Source organism: Gossypium arboreum, chromosome 6, assembly GCF_025698485.1.
Source record: "Gossypium arboreum isolate Shixiya-1 chromosome 6, ASM2569848v2, whole genome shotgun sequence".
NCBI lineage: Eukaryota > Viridiplantae > Streptophyta > Magnoliopsida > Malvales > Malvaceae > Gossypium > Gossypium arboreum.
Window position 1 is genome coordinate 132,981,979 of NC_069075.1, and position 14,308 is coordinate 132,996,286.

Consider the following 14,308-nt stretch of genomic DNA (forward strand, 5'->3'; position numbering starts at 1 on the left):
TAACCAATGGGTGGTTGATTTTGCAAGCGTTTTCGTCGACCCTTCTTCGTGAGGCACACACACCCGCTTTTTCACGGTTCTGACATATTCGAAGAATTCCAGCTCCTTATTATCCATTAATCCTTGTACTAAAGCCCTGAATTGGCTGCATTTCTGGATCTCATGGTCCTCTTGGTCGTGGAACTCACAATAATTCTTCGCTTCTCGAGGCTTAACCCCTAATTCGCGCCATCAAACCTCTTTCCACCATTTTCTTCCATACTTCTTTCAACAGGTATTCACTTCGCAACATTCATCTTAATTTCCTTCCCGAACTCTTGATTATGGTATTTATACCCTTATCCCCATGATTCGGTAATGGGTTTTCAGACTAGGTGTATCATCAAATTTCACGATGCCAATGTTGATGAGTCTTTCAACTAGCTTCTTGAAAGTGGTGCGCTTTTCATCGAGTGCCTGTGGCTCTGCATGGTATTCGCATTGGGTGTTTGCGCTCGTACCATTTGGGGAATGGGGTTGCATTGGCTTTAGATAGAAGGCGACACTACATGGGCATCGAATAAGCTCGTACAATTCCTTGTAGGACATCGGGATAGGAGTAAACTGGACTCTTTCCGTGCTAGGCCTTGGGTTGAAGTCCTGTCTTGCGGAGCCATGATGGCTGGTAGTCACCACCTTTGGTTGGCTCATGGTGACTGGCTTATTATACATACTCATGTTGTTCACATCGTTCTCTTTCCTTCTCGGGGTTGATCTCTTAGCACTTTCCCCTGCTTCAATCCTTCCACATCTTATCGCGTTCTCTATCATTTCTCCAGACATTACTATGTCTGAGAAGCTTTTAGTAGCGCTCCCTAGTATGTGGTTAATGAATGGAGCCTTCAGCGTATTGATAAAGAGCATGGTCGTTTCTTTCTCCAGAAGAGGTGGTTGAACTTGCGTTGCTACCTCTCTCCATCTTTGGGCGTATTGCCTAAAACTCTCATTTTGTTTCTTCTCCATGTTACGTAATGTGACTCTATCGGGGCCATGTGCATCACGTGATCGATCGCTTCATGAAAGCCTCGCGCTAAATCCTCCATGAACCGATATGGTTACGACTCGCTTGGTTGTACCACCTAGAAGCGGCTCCAACTAGACTTTCTCGAAACAAGTGGATCAATAGTTGGTCATTATTGATATAGCCTGCCATGCGTCTGCAGAACATAGTGATGTGGGCTTCGGGACAGCTAGTCCCGTTGTATTTCTCAAATTCTGGGGTCTTGAACTTGGGAGGGAGTACCAGGTCTGGAACCAAACTTAATTCTTTAGCGTCGATTCCACCACGATAGTCGGTGTTTTCCATTTCTTTAAATTTTTCTTCCAACCATCTACATCTTTCCTCAAGCTCTCTGGAGTTCTACCCTTGTCTTTTCTCGCTTCTATTACTTCATCGAGATTGAGGACCATGTGGTTGGTCGGATTATCCCGGATTAGAGCCCGAACCAATCGATAATTCATCCGTGCCGAGACACCGGTTTGAAATGGTTGAGGCCGATAGTGATCGATGGCCTTCTTGGGTACACATCGGGTTGTGTCGAACGTCCATTGGGACAAACCCGGAGGGTAGACGGATCTTCGTTGTCATCTCCATTATTGATTATGGGGCTTTTCCTTTTCTAATCCACCAGCCAATAGACGCATTAATTGATCCATCATACTCCTTTGGGACTCCAAAGATCGGTCCTTACATCTTTTTGGATTTTGGCCACCGTTCTTGCATACGTATTTGTAGTTGATCCCGCATCTCTTTTTGCATTTGTTCCAATCTTTCTAACCTTTGATCCATTGCTTTTGTTTTCCTCTTGTACCGTAACGATGTTCCGTGGTAACCGCCATGATTTTAGGGTTTCTTGTAAGTTTTAGTGCGTATGATGCAATGTTGATGCATGAATGCAATGAATGAGATGGATGCAAAATAGCGTTGATTCCAATTCGATTTCATTAGAGTAACTTTTCTAGAAAACAAGTTTCTTTACATAAAATAGATTACATATAAGGCTTGGCCTCGATACTTAAGGCCTTAACTCATCTAAGAAGCCAAGCTAGCTTTTGGCCTCGATCCGTCTCTAACTCAGATTTTAAACTCAAAGACATCGGCTTGTATCGCTAACGTTTGCAAGTGGTCAGCCACTTCTCTTACTTGAGTCAAAGCCTCGCCCATGATGTAGTCCCTACTCCTGACTTGGTCTTGGGATTGATGAAGTTACTCCTTCCATCGCTCGTTATTTACTTCGAGGAGCTCTATCTGAAGTTCACGATTTTGCGTACTGCTTTGAGTTCCTCTATATTCTTTTTAATTCTTCGATTCTACTCGACTAGCTTTCAACTCGATTGCGAGTTACGCGATGAGATCGATATAATAACCTCTCTAACTCGATACCGGATCTTTAACCCTTCTTTCTCATTTTGACTTTCTACCAAACTTCTCTTTAGAGCACCTTCTCGAGCTTGAGTATCGCGAAATTTTTCCTCCCATGGTTGGCTTTGCTTTGCTCTTTTCTAACTTCATGTCGCCATTGTTCGGATGTTTTTCCTAACCCAATGATTCTCATTGATCTACGCACTTCTTATAGTCCGCTTTTAAACCTGTCTAAGTCCTCTTGACCTTGTTCTTCCCTTTCGAGTCTTTCGACTTCTAATTTCGGGCATCGACGTCTAACCCTAATCGCATCTTTTCTTCTTCCAAATGCTCGATCCTTTTTCTAGCTCTAGACTCTTTCTCTCGAAATCTTGCTCGATGATTTCCATTTCGGATGGGATTACTTTCAAGTGCTCTTCACCGACCGAGGATTCCTTGATCCGATGTAGGGATGTTGTCGTTAATCCTCTCGATTCCACCATCGGTCGTACTCAGGAGTAGTCATGGGATTTGCAGCAAACTTCTTCATTTTACGAGTCGGTTCCGGGCATTCGATATCTCGCGAACTTTCTTTTGTAATTATTCCCGTGAACGTGAACTCGACCGGGCCAACCCGTATGTTGGTGGTGTAAACCGTCGGATCTATATTGTCGCAATGCAAGCGAGGAGCGATCCGACGGCTCCCCATACTCCCAACAAGGAACCCAATCAAAATCTCCGATCGATATAATATTTCATCGGGGACCATCCATGGGGCTCTCCATTCAACATCTTCTTCTTGCAGATTTTGGAGAACATTCATCCAATTTTCTTCGTTACATCATCTCGCCTCGGTGTAGCCACTAACTCTTTCAGCGGAGAGTAATTTTCGAGAAGATACGATATGAGACCTTTTCCACTTTCCAAAATGGTGTGGAACCAGGATAGCAAAAGTCGTGCACATCCAATAAATCTCCTTCACCGCTTCTTCTACAAGCATTTAATGATCTGAAAGTTTCTGCCAAGATTGCGGGTACAGGTGTGGTTCCTTTACTAAGCCTATCAAAAAGGTCAACAATAGCCTCGTCTACATGCCCCAAAGCCTTGGGGAAGATGACCAGTCCATAGATGCTTAAGGCGAAGACATCTACCCTTTTTTTCACGTCGGGGTGCGCTAAGATTAGATCCCTCAGGTTCCTCCATGGGATGCATTTACAATCTCCTTTTTGTTTGATCGGCTGTCACCCACTGCTCGCTCATCCCGTGATGTTCATCGCTTTTTTAAAAATCTTTGGGACGCTTGGTGTCCGTATAAATTTCATCTATTTGAATTTTTGGGCAACGGAGTAAGGTCGTGTATTCTTCTATAGTAGGTACCAAATCTACCTTCCGAAAGTGAAGCAACTGTAGCGGAATTCAATATTGGGCAAGGGCTCAAACAGTGCTCGTCTACCTTGACATCGAAGCGAGATAAGGTAAATCACCGTAATGACAATAGAATAATTGTTTGAACTCGTCGTCCCATCGGTTCCATATTTCTTTCAATTCTTGGAGATTATTTTGGGTTACGCTGATCCGAGTGAAATTCCATAGCTCTGACACATACCCCTTGGTAAGACTATCACCTTTCTCTTGTTGTGTTGTCTCAGCCCATACCCGGACAGTCGCGTTGTCTTCTACTTTATCAAAAAACCCCTTTTCCATGATAAGCTATCTATTTAGGAACCGAACACGAATCAACACCTTTTATGATGAAAATGCCATGCAAATACAAATGAAAGTAAAACAAAGCAAGTCAGTAGTTTATGCACAGTTCAAAGCAAACGAAGAATAATACATATAGCACTTGCTCAGGTAACCACTAGGGTTTCGGAGTGGCTCTACCTAGGGTGGGTTATTAAGGCTCGCTACATGGGGTTTGATTCTAGAATAAGGGTACCTGAACCAGCAGATTCCTCGATCTTCACCCATTATAGGCTCACATGCATCGAAGTTCGGGATTCGGGGAATACATTTCCCTATGGCTGCACGGAGATGAAAATCTCACGAAGACATAGGTACGGATGTATCCCAAAGCAATCCACTATCCCGCACGGAGGTGAAAACCTCACGAAGGAATAGTTTCAAGGCCCCACTTAAGAGGTGTGACCACAACGGTCATGCAATGCAATATGCAACACTATTTAAAGAATCGGACCAACGTGGCGGTATTATTTAGACCACAAAATAGCTGATGAAATGCGATGAAAGGATCGTATTTCAAAACCAAATTTTTAATTTTCGATAAAAAGACAAGAGTTAATCAACTTGTGGCTTAACTCTCTCATTCGTGTCCCCAGTGGAGTCGCCAAGCTGTCGTAACCATTTTTTTAAAAAAAACGGGAATCGACTTGGATTTTGAAAATGAAAACAAAAAAAAAACTGGAGTCGCCACCAATCTTTTTAGGTGTGATCAGATCACCTTAAGTTAATCATTTTAATAAAAGTTAAGATTTACTAAAACGATAATTTTTGGTCTACGAAAATCAGAAAATGAGTTCGGGAGTCGGTTACATACGAGGAAGGATTAGCATCCTCGATACGCCCAAAATTGGTACCTAGTTGATTAATTAGTGTCTTAGTGTTGAGAATTTGAAAACTTGAAAGAATTTAAAATACGATCCCTCTTTGTAAAGAAAATGCTCAAATGTTAAGGACCTTCTCGTCTCACAATATAAAATGTCACATCCAGTAAGTTAGGACACGACATCTTGAATTTTCAAGAGCGAGCTTGCCTTTTATATAAAAATTCGTGTATTTCAAAAGGTTATTCAGTTAGTTAAGGTGAACGAGGAAAATCGAAACCCAGTAAGTTAGGGCACGTTTCCTCGAATTCCCAAACACCGAATATTGCCTCTACTTGCAAAAATCTTATCACGAGGTAACAAAATGCCATACCCAGTAAGTTAAGGCACAACACCTCGTATCTCCGAGAATAAGCATTTTTCAAAACTCATGTCGCGATTTAAAAGAGTATTCCGTTATTTAGATTAAATGAGAAAAATTGAAACTCAGTAAGTTAGAGCACAATTATCTCAAATTACCTAATACCGAAAATCGCTTTTATGAAAGAATTATTTTAACATATTGAGTAAAAAATGTGATTTATAATAAAACATAAATGCTATGGTATTAATATGCATAATGACATAATGATAGAGGTAATATGGTAAAAAACAATTATAAAAGATGAAACAATAGTGAAGCTTAGAGATATGTAAATGTAAACACATACGTGAGGAAAATGAAATAATCGACCACACAAGCGAATGAATAAATAAACGAATGTAAAAAATGGTAAAATAAAACGACAATGGTAATGATAATGATGATAAAAAAGTATATACATATGAGTATTTAGGTACATACATAATAATAGAAGTAGTAAGAAATATATAAAAGAAATATATACATACATAATAATAATAGTATAATATTAAAGGATACGTATGCGTAGTATATAAAAATGTGTACGTAATAAAATTATATAGTATATATATATATATATATATAGATGTGTATATACTAAATTAGTTAGTATAGGAAAGTAGCGTATAAGTGATTACAAAATGAAGAAAATGTAATAATGATAATGTTAAAATGCAAAAAGTGAATATAATATGATAGTAAATAAGTAATTAAAATAATACTATGCACATAAAGAAATGTATATACGTATACATGCAATAAAGTATATATTAATAGAATAATAATAGCCATGTAAATGATAATAATAATAATGATGATAATATTTAAAATATATGTACATGAATGATAATAAAAGGATATATATATATATATATATATATAATAATAATAATGATAAAATAATAACATATTAATGGATATGATAATAATAATAATAATAACAGTTAATATAATAATAAATAATGCTACAAAAATAGAAAATAGGGTAAAAATAATATAGAAAATTAGATTAAATCTAAAAGGATCAAATCCGAAACTAAAACAGAGTTTTGGGCCCAATTAGAAAGGAAATATAAAAAGGGGGACCTTTTTGAATACGCGTGTGACTACTGAGGGCCAAAAGGGAAATTTTCCCAAGTCCTTAAAACGACATCGTAGAAATGAGGACCGGATCGCAAACACAATAGATTCGGGGCGATTTAAAAGAAATTAAAACCGATTGCAAAACATATAAAAAGGAATGATCGGGCATAATTAGCCCTTAAGAGCGAAGACACGCGGATCCTGTGGTGAGATGGGTCGGGTCTTGGTCGCGCTTAAACGGCGTCGTTTCAGTGTTTAGACCGTGCACCAAAACGGTGCCGTTTTGGTAGGCTATAAAAGCCTGAAAATTTGAAAAATTCATTTGAGTGCTGAGAGAAAAAAAAAAGAGGAGGGAGAGGGAGAGGCGATTTCCACGGGGCCGATCGCCACGGTCGCCGAGCGCCAGTCTTTGTTGTTGTTAAACCACCGCATACGGTGGTTTTAAATCGCTCGTAGTATATTTTTACCTCTTTTTTTGTATTTTATATGTTTATAATATATGTGTATTTTTAGTAAAATAGGTTAAAAGAAAGAAAATAACGATGATAACTAAATGAAATCATCTTGGGCTATTAGATATTGACTCTCTGTTTGGACTGTTTTTTTTGCTTCCGATATTGCTGGATCTGTTCTTTGCTTTGTGTATTTTTCAAATCTATGTTATTTCTTATTTTTCAAAAAAAAAAGTCGATCTCTACAATGATTTTGGATTCAGCCTCTTATAGGCATTTTTTTTCAACTTGTTTCTTTGTTGTCTGTCTCTTTTTCCTTTATTGATGCAGGTAAACGGTGGTGGAGCAGAGGCCACTTGCAGGCGTCGGTGGTGGAGCAGAGGGGAGCACATGCTGGCGGCTAGGGTTTCTATTTCTTTGGTTTTGGTATTTTTAGGTTACTGTTGGGCTTAGTGGGTTAGTAGATGGGTTTTGGGCTAGGGATTTAGTGGTTTTTGGGCTTAGTTAGGGGTTGGTTTGTAATTGGGGGTTTTGGGTATTGGGCCCAAAATTGGGCTTGTACAGGTATAATTTCAGTTTTAATCTTTAGAATATGCTCAAAATGTAAATCTATATATCTATATATATAAAGGGATGTCCAACACATCTTCTAGCTGACACATGTCCTTACCTTCACACAATTTTTTATATTACATGACAATAATGAATTTACAATTTTATAATTATGTAAAGGATACACCATTGGTGTTTTTTTTTTTACATTATAAAAAAATTAAATTTCAAATTTGATTCTCCTATTATACCTAAATTTGATATTTAATCACTATATATTTTTATAATGGTATTAATTAGTCCAAATAATTAATATCGTTAACTTTTCGACTAAAACATTACATGATTATATATAATTTAAATGCCCTAAATGTCTTAGAGACTAACACATGGCTCCCATTTCTTTTAGGTTTGCTTTTTTTTTATATATATATATATATATATATATATATATTAATTATAAGACGATGGTAAAATTTTAGTTTTGGCCCCTATACTGTGTTGAAACTTGAGATTTAATCTATATACTTTAATTTTTTTTACATAATTTGGTCCATTTACTTTTAGAATAAACTACCCAATTAGTCACCCAATTTTTAAGGCACTTTCATTTTGGTCACTCAAAATGAAATTTATGCAAATTCGCCACCCAATTTTTAAGGCTCCTTCATTTTAGCCACTCAAGCAATAAATCTCTAATGACGGTTGATTGTACACACCACATCATGTTAACACTTTCATTTTAGTCACCCAAAACTTTCAGGTCGCTTTCATTTTGGTCACCCAAAAAAATATTTTTTTGAATTATTGATTGGGGTTAAGTATCAAAGTGAAAAAGTGGTAGAAACTAAAATAATGCATTCAAAATTTGTCAAATTGTACTTGTTTATCTCATTGTCGAAAATTTAAAATTTATTTTTCTCAATATTAAAATTTTAAATTTCAAAACATCAAAATCAATTAAATAAATTATTGAAAAAATTTATCCCTTAATAATGTTAACCAATCTTTTACTATAATATTGAAATTAACTAAATTAATTAATTTAATCTCTAATTTTTAAAATTTTATTTTATGTTTCTAGATTATCCTAAACAAAATCAATTAAATTAACTCATATTTAATATTTTTCTGCTTAAGTACCTTTTGATTATATGATCTCAAATCTTCCATACTAAACTAAAAGCAATGAAAATTCTTCGTAATTAATTAAATTAATTGATTGTTCCTCATTTAAGTAAAGAAGTAATGAACAAAATTCTAGGTTTTGTTTGGTAAGGAAGATAAAATTAATTATTTTAATTAATTCTAAGGCTTTTTCTTTGTTTTTAGCTTAGCATGGAAGAGTAGGATCATAAATCAAAGAAATTTGAGTTTCATAGACAAATATCAAAGATGAGTTATTTGAGTTTATTTTAATTTGGAAAAATAAAATAAAATTTTAAAATTTAAAAGGAGATTAAATTAATTAACTTTATTATAGTAACAAATCGACTAACACAATCAAGTGATAAAATTTTTCAACAATTTATTTAATCGATTTTGATGTTTTGAAATTTAAAATTTCAATATTGAAAAAAAAATAGAACTTTCGACAAGGGGATAAACAAGTATAAATTGGCAATTTTTTCAATGCATTATTTTAGTTTCTAACACTTTTTCATTTTAATTCTTAATATTTTTTTCCTGATCATTATTTAAAAAAGAATTTGGGTGATCAAAAAATGATACCGACCTAGAAGTTGGATAACCAAAATGAAAGTGTAAACATGATATAGTATGTACAATTAATCTCCATTAGATATTTAACACATAGGTTACTCAAATGAAAGCACCCTATAAATTGGGTGACTAACTGGGTAATTTACCCTTACTTTTATAATATCATTAGTTAGTCTAAAAAGTAAATATTGTAAACTATATAAATTAAAATGTTGAGGTCAATTTTTCTTAAGAACAATATTCCAACAAAAAAATTTATTTTTATCATGATTGTAAACTCCCCAACCCGGCTTAGATGTTAGACCTGAATCTGGGAAACTATATTAGCCACCGAGATGGCCTAGCAGGGTTATCAAAGTTTTTTAAAATGATTATTTTAAAGCATTTATTTAATTTAATAGAAAACTTTGTTTAAAAGTCGTTTTACTATTCCTCAATGTTATAATTATCATCTAGCAGCGGAAAAGATATATTTACTTGTGAATTTAATAAAAACCGGGGTTAAGGGGGTTTTTTAAAAAAAATAATTGGCTTAATTGCTTTTTTTGAAAAAAGTTTGAGGGTCTTTTTGATACATTTTGAAAGTTTAAGTACCCAATTGAGTGCAAAACAAAGGTAGGGGCTTAATTGCTTTTTTTGAAAAGGTTTGAGGGCTTTTTTTATGCATTTTGAAAGTTCAAATATCCAAATGAGTGCAAAAAAAAAAAGCAGGGGCTTAATTGCTTTTTTTTTTTAAATGTTTGAGGGTAGCACCCTTAAGTCTAAAAAAAAAAAGCATAATATCTTAAGGAAATAAATAAAATGTCATGCAAAATAAAAACAAACCTAAGTCCTAAATCTCATACCATAGTTCACAAAAACATTACAATCCTCAAATAATAAAACAAATCAAAAGACTAAGCCTTAAAAAACACTGAAAATAAAATGGATTGTGCTGAGATTCTCCGGATGTCATCCTCGCGTCCTAACCTGGTGGGTTATTTGTAGGGATAAAAATTTAAGGGGGTAAGCTTTGACGCTCAGTGTGAGTCCATTTACAATAAAACCAATGCAACAGTTATTAATGCATATTAATTAACATTGCGTAATATAATCACAGATAGCAATTCAGTTTAGAATAACGATTTTTCACATGCAACCATAATTAATAAGTCAAAACTCTCAGTTGAAGTTTTGAGGATAACCATATTCTTGGACTTCCCCATAATAATCATATTCATACACATATATTCATATATATATATATATATATATATATTCATGCATATGTATCACAACATGATTTTCTCGATTTGTATGCACATGATTTAAATGACGCCATACAATTTTGAGTTTAGACTGAATAAATTCTACCCCATCGCTACACACCATAATGGGAGTTTCCCAGAACTCTCTTCTCTAGGACATCGGGATGTGGATATACCACTACTTGTTAGCAGATAATAACTATCATTTAGTTGTGGACACACAGCAAGACACTGTACTTGGAATCTGCTTTCATATGTGGGTTCACAGCAATAAATACTACAGATAAAACCTGTTTTTGGTTGTAGATTTTACAACATAATCCTATTATTGGAATCGACCTTCATCTATGGATACATAGCAGTACCTATAGATGGAATCTACCTTCGTCTGTAGGTGCACAACAAAACTGTTTAATGCAGATGAGCTGCCAGACTTCCTTCGATTGAAATGTCCCAACCCATGCAATGCAATGCGACTTGTTGAATATAGATAGACCATGATAGTATTTAATTTACTAACACATGGAAAATTAGTAGCAAAGTCATACTTTTTCATGTATTTGGGTTTTAGTATCATAAGGCGTGTCATTCACACAATTGCAAGCATAAATACAGTAGTAACATATTCTATTCAAAATTCATGCAATTATTCTTAAATATAAATGAATACCACAATATTTCGATCAATCATGAATTCTAGCATCAAGGTCTTAATTGTTTAATTTAATTCACTAAATATAGTTAGGAACCTATTCAGGGATTAATCTGATCAAAGCATAAAACTTTGGGTTAAAACTGTAAAGTATGAGGTGTAAGGGACACACGGCTGTGTGACTGGACCATGTGGGAAGCCCTAGACCATGTGAAGATGGTAGACGAATGTGTAGCTAGGTCGTATGAGAGACTATGGCCATGTGACATTTGAAAATTCAACCTACAGGGAAGACATGATCATGTGGAGGTCCTAGTGAAACAGCCCAGTTTAGACCCTAGTCGAAATAGTGGTTTCGGGACTAAAAATTAGAGTCAGAAAATATTTTAATATTATTTTTCGTGCTTATAATATGTGAATTGATATCTGTGAAAGTTTCGTGTGAAAATTTGATCGTTTGTGTGTTTAATTTGATAAAATGACCTAATCGCATAAAATGTAAAAGTGGCTTTCTAATTGTTAAAGTGCTTAATTACTATGTCTCTTTAAATGAGAGGTCCTTATGTGGTTAATAAACCATTGAACTTATGAGTGGACATTAATGACCTTATATGTTAATGTTATAAATGTTTATTAATCATGGGCAAAATAGTAATTGATGTATTAAATGATTTATAATAAAAAAATATGAAAATAAGGCCATAATCATCTTATTGTTGCCAAAAATTGAAGAAGAAAAGAAAAGAAAAGAAAAAGAGTTCTAGGGTTCGGCTAAGAGAATTTGTGATTAAGGTATGTGTTTTGCTCGGTTTTTGATGATTTCTATGTTTTTCTAATTGTTGCTCTGTATTCTATCAAGCCCATGCCTCAATTTCTGAATTTTATAATGATTTTAAGATGTTCTATTGTTGATAATGTGAGTTTTATAAAGTTTGATGATAGAAAATGAAATATATGTGTTAGATTACTATGTTTTGTATTGGGATTTTTGATGAATTTTAGTATTTTGGGATAAATTGTGAAAATAAGAAATTGAAGGGATAAAATGTGAAATAAATGAAAGATATGGGATTATATGAATTACATGAATATTCGGCCTAACATGTGTAAAAGGAAATTTTGTGATTTTATGAATTAGGGACTAAAGTGTTAAAATGTGAAAATGTGAGGGCTAATTTGTAAAATGCCTTAAATATGTGTGTATGGAGTGATTTGAATGAATGTGAGATTGAATAAGTCAAATTTGAATTTATATAGATCAAGAACCAAAGAAAAATAAATTAGATCGAGGAAAGTCGAAAGTCATCAAATAGTCGATTCCGTCCATTCGAATCCGTACGAGATAAGTCAATATACAAATAAATGTGTTTGAATTGAATTATTATTGCCTATATGTTAATTAATTGTGATGAATGACTATTTAAGTTGAATATGAGAAATTTGAGAAAGTTCCAATAATATGACGACGTCCGAAAAGCCCCGCACGAACCATAGGAATAGTTAGGATACATATGTCATGACATAGGATTTCTAATATATGATTTCATGTAAGACCACATCTGGGACATTGGCATCGATTTGAGATTACGTGTAAGACCATGTCTGGGACATCAGCATCATATTTGATTTCGTGTAAGACCTTATCTGGAACAGTGGCATCGATATTTGATTACATGTAAGACCACGTCTGGGACATTGGTATTGTACGATCTTTTCAAGTTATCAGCGTATCCTATTTGATTCCGTACAGTTCAACAGGCACTCCGAGAAATGGATAAATATATGAATGTATATCTGCTTCAGGTACATATGGACTGTTTGGTAATGAAAGATGGGTATGAATATGATCCATTGATATGTGAGTTACATGAATATGTGAAGTATTTACTAGCAAATGGTTATGAACATTAGAGCTAAATGAGAAATATAAACTTACTATTGAGTTATGTCATGATTCATATGAATGAAATAGTTTATAATTGTGATATGTGATAAGTTTATTTGTATATGGCTTACGAAGCTTTTGAAAGCTTACTTTGTGTGTGTTTTCAACTGTTTTATAGATTATCGAAGCTACCAGGAGCTCGGGAATTGTTGAGGATCATCACCACACTATAGTACACTATTTTGGTACCTTTTGAAAATGTAAATATTGGAATATGGAATGTCTAGGCTAAGAGGAATTTGAATATGTTTTGTGAAGTGTATATTTAGCCATGTGATATGGCTTGGTTATGGTTGAACTTGTAGTTTTATTTTGGTATATGATGTGTGATGCAAAAAATGGTAAATTTGGTGTATATGTATGGCTTAGTGAAATGGTCTTTTTGGTAAGTTAGTTTTGTGTTGAAATGGTTATAAATGTGATATGAATCATGTGATCATGGAATGAATTAGTTACAAGTATGAATGAATGAGTTTGGTAAGTGATTTTGATATGTTTTGGTATGAATTATAAGCATGAGGTTGGTTGTTTATGATATGACATGAATGGAGTATGTTTTGGTTATGAATTGGTTGAAAATTTGATATGAAATGTTTTGGTTTTAATGCTTGTAGTTATGACCCAAAAAGGGTGGCAAAATTGGCTTTACAAATGACCTATTTTTGTCCACATGGGTAGAGACACGGGCGTGTGTCTCAGCCGTGTACGACACATGGTCATGTTACATGGTCGTGTGTCCCTTTGGGTAGTCCTACATTTTAAAGTCAGTCTTGAGCATAGCCTAGACAGACGGGCGTGTCTGGTTGCTGTGTGAGGCACACACCCTTGGCACATGAGCGTGTGTGGCCATTTCGAAGGGTACAAAGGCTGGACATATGAGCGTGTGGTTAGCGTGTGACCTAAGTTAGTTTCGACCACGGTCAAGGCACACGAGCATGTCTTCGGCTGTGTGGACAAGTCAGTATGTATGCCTTGTTTTGCTACGGCCTAGACACAAGGGCGTGTCTAATGCCATGTGAGGCACACAGCCTGTTCACACGGGCTTGTGACCTTTATAACTTAGAAAAATGTTTAAGTTTTAAAAGATTTTGTATCTATTCGGTTTAGTCTCGACCTCTTTCTAAAGCATGTTTAAGGTCTCATTGATCTAAGAAAGAGATTTTATGTTGATGTTTGACTATGTTGCCATGATGTTTGTGAAATGAATGTGAAATGTTCTGATACGTCTGGTAATGCCTTTTAACCCTAGTCCAGCGAAGGATACGGGTTGGGGGTGTTACATTTAGTTGGTATCAGAGCCACAGTTTA